Source organism: Gracilinanus agilis, unplaced genomic scaffold, assembly GCF_016433145.1.
Source record: "Gracilinanus agilis isolate LMUSP501 unplaced genomic scaffold, AgileGrace unplaced_scaffold22289, whole genome shotgun sequence".
In the NCBI taxonomy this organism is placed as follows: Eukaryota; Metazoa; Chordata; class Mammalia; order Didelphimorphia; family Didelphidae; genus Gracilinanus; species Gracilinanus agilis.
Window position 1 is genome coordinate 1 of NW_025353902.1, and position 5,704 is coordinate 5,704.

Here is a 5,704-nt window from a genome sequence, read left to right on the forward strand (position 1 = left end):
CAGCTTAACTGAGATTAGATCAAGTTAGCTGACTTGCTCAGGGTTCTATAGCTAGTAAACATCCAAGGCAGGATTCAAACTCAGGTCTTCCTGAGTTCCAGAATGCTATACACAATGCAACTTGGGTGTGATGAAGGCAACTCAAATCAAGTTCTCAGTTAAATTTTCAGAGCATTTACACTTCAAACTTTGCAAATGCTACTAATCAAGACTTGATTTATTGTTTTATTGATTTCTAGACTTAAGAAAAAGATGGAGAAAATGGTGATAATGCAGAATCAGTTTCAAAGTGTGTCCTGTGCTTGCTTCAGCAGCTCATATACTACAGAGAAGATTAGCATGGCCCCTGCACAAGGATGACATGCAAATTCATGAGGCATTCCATATTTTCATGCAACCAAGATTAAAAGGGAAGCAACAAACTTAGAAAAAATGTATAAAAAATTTCTCTGATAAAATCTAATTTCTCAAATATACAAAGAACTAAGTCAAATTTATAACAAAACAAGTCATTCCCCAATTGACAATCAAGGAATACGAATAAGCAGTTTTCAGATTTCAGATTACTCTATTACAAAAATGAATAATATGGAAATGGGATGAGTGATAACGTATGTATAACCCAATTTTGCTTGTCAACTCCAGGAGGGGGTAGGGAAGAGGGGAGGGAGATGGCACAAATCATGTAAAGATGGGAAAATAAAATAAAATAATTTTTAATTAAAAAGTGGGTCCTGCTACATTCTCTTTTCCTTGGAAAGGCAGTTGTTAGACTCTTACTAACATACCCCTGCCTAGCTACCTCAGTTAGTTACATTACCACAAACCACTACCACTAAAGGCAGCCCATTTGGGGATGCTCCTAATTCTTGGGAAGTTCTTCCTAATGCAACACAACTAGCTGTTAACTAATTCAATTTAACAAGTGTTTTAAAACCCTTACTTTCTGTCTGAGTATCGATTCTAAGACAGAAGAAAGGTAAGGGGTATGCCAGGGTGAAGTGACTTGCCTAGGATCACACAATTAGAAAGTGTCTAAGGTTGGATTTGAACCCAACTCCTCCTGACCCCAGATCTTGCTCTCTATCCTTTGAGCCACCTAGGTGTCCCTTTAACTAGCATTTTAAGAGCTTACTATGTACCAAGCACTGCCCATGTTGTTAAAGATATTTTCAAAAATGGTTCCTGCCCTCAAGGAGCTCACATTCTATGATGGAAAACAATATAGACCCAATGTTAAACATACAAAAAATAAATATGAAGTAATTTGGGTGTGGGCAACCTAATATTGGTCAAGGTCTCTTAGTTTCTGGCACTCGAGCTAACCATGGGTTCTAACAGCCCAAAGTGAGGTAGGATGGCATACCAAGCATGAGGGACAGCTAATTCAAAGGTAAAGAGGTAAAATGTGAAAATATTGCATCTAGGGAATAGAAAGTAGAGCACTTTGACTTAAACAGTGAGTGAGCAAGGGGGATTCGATGATAAGCCTGGGGAGACTGGAGAGAGCCAGCTGATGACAGACAGAGAACTACTGAGAGCTGAGAGTGTGGAATTAAATGTCCCAACGTGGGAAGCGTGCTTTTAGTCTGGGGAAGGTTGGAGATGGAGTGTGAAGGAGAGGTAATGGGAGAGGGGAAATCCTGAAACTGGCAATGCTACAACATCCTGACAGCCCTGCCAAAGGGGTGATACCACACACAGCAAGCGTCCGGGCTGACCACCGACAGCCTTCTTCCTTTCCAGAAGTTTTCAAGTTTATAAATCCAGATATATTTTCCTATGGGAACGTACCTCTCGTTTTATCAGAGAAGCCAATGTAAAAGTAAGATTTGATTTACATTCCTTATTGCTTCCTCTCTAGTCATCTTCTTGCTATGCCTCTTGGCATTCCAGTTGTGTACCCTGGGTTCCTGATGGGTAAGACTGAGGTCTTCACTGGTGAGAGTTTTTCATCTAACCCAACCCAGACCAACCATTGCTGCTCTCAGACTCTCTCTCTTGTTCCCCATTCCATTCTTGGCTGCGGGTAAAGTATTCATCAAATTAATATTTCCAATCCTGAAATGAACATGTCAGTCTTTTAAAGCCTTTGGACTCCACTCACTATGCCCTGTGACTCGACTAAATGAAAACACCATTCCCTAGTCACTGCCCCTACTACCTTATTGTCTTATCCCTTTAGAATATGAGCTCCTTGAGGACAGGGATAATCTTGATGGTTGTATTTGTAGTTCCAGAGTGCTTCACATATAGAAATCATCTAATAAATGCATCAATTCTCCACCAAGATCCCAGTAGGGCAATGATGAAGCATGCTACTCACCTCTTAACAGAGACGCAATTTTGCAGAATGAGACACATTTTTGGACATGGCCAATATGGGAATTCAGCATATTTATTTGTTGCAAGACTTTGGTTTGGTTTGATTTTGTCTTCCCCATAGTGGAAAGGAGGAAGGGAAGGAGAAAAAAATAAATGCTTAATGACTGAAAAATTTTTAATTAAAAAATAAATCTTTCCGTTCTTCCATTCATTCACCTCATCTTTCATTCATTCAATAGACACATGCACTCCAAATATTGAGCATCTAAGATGTGATTAAAGCAATCTGAGGTTCCATTTAACTTTCCCATTCCTTTTATTCATGAAATGTTAAAGCAGGACAAGAGCTATCTCAATTCACTCATTTAACAAATAGGGAAACTGAGACCTAAAGAAGGAAAATAATCTGCCCCAAATGTACAAACTTAGCTAGTCAATTGCAGAACCAGGTCCAGAATTCATTTCTTGTTGACCATTTTGGTACTTTTTTTTCTACTCCCTCAAACTGTGAGATTTATATATCAATGGAACAAAATGATAACCTCAGAGGCAAAGCCCATGTGAGCTGAAAAATCTTCTAGTGCAGTGGTTCCCAAACTTTTTTTACCTACGGCCCCCTTTCCAGAAAAAAATATTCCTTAGACCCCCTGGAAATTATTTTTTTTTAATTTTAATAGCAATTAATAGGAAAGATAAATGCACCTGTGGCCATTACCACTTCTCTGGATCGCTGCAGCACCCACCAGGGGGCAGTAGTGCCCACTTTGGGAATCACTGTAGTGCAATGATTCTTTTAAAGTACCCTTTTTTGCCTTTTTATCACCAACTGCCAACATTTGGAATAAGTGATGCCTGAGCTAACAAAGGGTTCCAGGAGGCTGATGGGAGGAGTGAGATCATCCCAGGCACAAGGACAGCCAGTGCAAAGACAAAGAGATAAGATGTGGAATGCATCTGAGGGATAGCAAGTAGAGCAGTTTGGCTTGAAGAGTGAGTGTCCAAAGGAGAATAATGTGCAATAAATAGCACAATGCCTGGCACACAGTGGACATTTAATAAATACTATTCAATTGGTTAAGTATTTTTGTTGTTGTTGAATCATTTCAGTTGTGACTTACTCATCATGGGGTTTTTTGGCAAAGATACTGGTTTATCATTTCCTTCTGCAACTCATTTTACAGATAAAGAAACTGAGGCAAACAGGGCAAAGTGGTTTGCCCAGCGTTATAAAGCCAGTAAGTATTTGAGGCCAGGTTTGAGCTCATATCTTCCTGCCTCCAGACCTGATGCTCTATCTACTGTGCCTCCTAGCTGCCCCTGGTTGATTATTGCCCAGCCTCTACCCCCAAAAGCATTAACTTTTTAAATAATAATTGATGTTTTTGCAATTTTAATCTATATGGGCTTAAAACTGCAGTGAGACCTTTGGGACACCTTTAAGTTTGCAAAGTCCTGAATATGTTATCTCATTTGACCTTGACAACAACATTGAGGAGTAAATTCTATAGACATCTTTATCCCCACTTCACAGATGAAGAAACTGAGGTTCATTATTAATCTGAGTCATATCCATGATCATAGAATTAAGAAGTGTCAGAGGCAGGATCTGAAACCAGATTTTTTTCTGCTTTTCAAGGTCAGCATTCATTCCTTTCTAGCCCCATTAAAATCCTAAGATCTTTCTAACATGCTTAGCCACGTTAAACATCATCTTGTATTGTAAAGCTGATTTTTTACCCCAAATGTAGAACTGTATACTCAATTTCATTAAATTTCATCTTATTAAATTCTACCATATTGATCTAGCTTGTAAAAATCTTTTGGAGCCTGATTCTGCATTCCACAGTGTTAGCTGTTCCTCCAAATACGATGTCATCTGAAATTTGACAAGCATGCCCTCTATGTGTGGAAAAAAGATGACAAAAATCAACAAAATATATGAAAATACATAGAAGAAAACAAAAATACGTTCAAAACGGGACACAAAGAAACAGCCATTTTAAATTAATCTTGTTAGATTTTAAATTACATTTTAAACTATATTAATAGAAGTTTCTAGTTTCATAGCCATCTTCCTTTTTGTTCTTATATTCTGAAACTTGTGGCAACCTTTTCTTGATTATTGTTAAGCTCATATCAAAAAAAGAAAAAAGAGTTTTAGGAAGTAAAATGTTGCCTAATTAATGAATAAAAGAAAGCATGTCATAGATGTTTTATGCAAGTTTTTGATACATGTTTTAAGCAGCACAGATCTCTGAAGTGTTCCACTAAAGACTCCCTTCCAAGCTGATATCAGACTATTTATCTCTGTTATCCGGATCTAGCTATTCATCTAGTTCATCCTACTTCACTATAATCTTATTCAGCCCACAGCTCTCTGTCATGTCCACAGCTCTGATACATGCTATGCATTTTAGTGACTTTTTATGCTTCCAATATATTTCAATATGGTCAATTCCAAGGTTTTACCTCTGCCAGTCTTATCCATTTCCATTCCTTCTTAGTCTATCCCCAAACCATAAGAATAACATTAGAGTACACTATATCTACAAAATTCCCTGGATTGGTCCTGCCAAATAAAAGAAATCCAGGTAAAGAAAGCTATACTAGTTCTTAATGGCTCTACTTCCATTTATAAAAGTTCCTAAGCCATCCCTTTAATAGTAATTTCTAGAATTTTATCAGACATCAAAGCCAAATTCACCCATCTAAAGCTTGTTGATTTGATCTCTTCCCTTTTAAAAAAAATTAGGACAATTTTTGCCTTTATCCATTTCCATGACTTTTAAAACACTGAGTTGGTCCACGAATTTTTTGTGAATATATATTGGTGTCTTTAGGTAGTTCCTCTCCTTTTTTCCTCATTGGAAATATTTCAGTTTGCATCTTTACAATATCATTTTTTGAAAGTTTCCCATCTCTATCTTGGGTTGGCTTCCCTTACAGAATTTTAGGTCTGAGAATCCTAGCTGTCCTTTGCTTGAACCTTTTGAAATCTTTCCTCCCAAAGTCTAGGGTACATGTCGGACTAGACTAGCTTTTGACTCTTTCTATAATATAATTCTAAGATGCAGTGCTCATTTCTTCCCAAGGCTTATTTCTATTTTAATAATCAGTTTTTCTTAATGGATCAGAATCCATTTCAGAAGAACAATTCTCCTATTACTCCCTTGAGTGTTTGAAAGACAATTATCATTGATACAAGCTAAGAATTTACTAATTAATCTGTTTTTAGCAAAAAGAGACAGAGACAGAAAGAAGGACAGAAAGAGTCAGAGAGAAAGGCAAAGAGAGAGAACAGACACAGAGAAGAGAGAAAAGGAAGTAGACAAAGAAAGTTGGGGAGAGAGAGAGAGAGAGAGAGAGAGAGAGAGAGAGA

At 37.6% G+C, this 5,704-nt stretch overlaps 1 pseudogene; it reads left to right on the forward strand.

Annotated features, from left to right (window-relative positions):
* The first annotated feature begins 298 nt into the window (after positions 1 to 298).
* Positions 299 to 391, forward strand: LOC123254442 (annotated as a pseudogene).
* Positions 392 to 5,704: the final 5,313 nt, after the last annotated feature.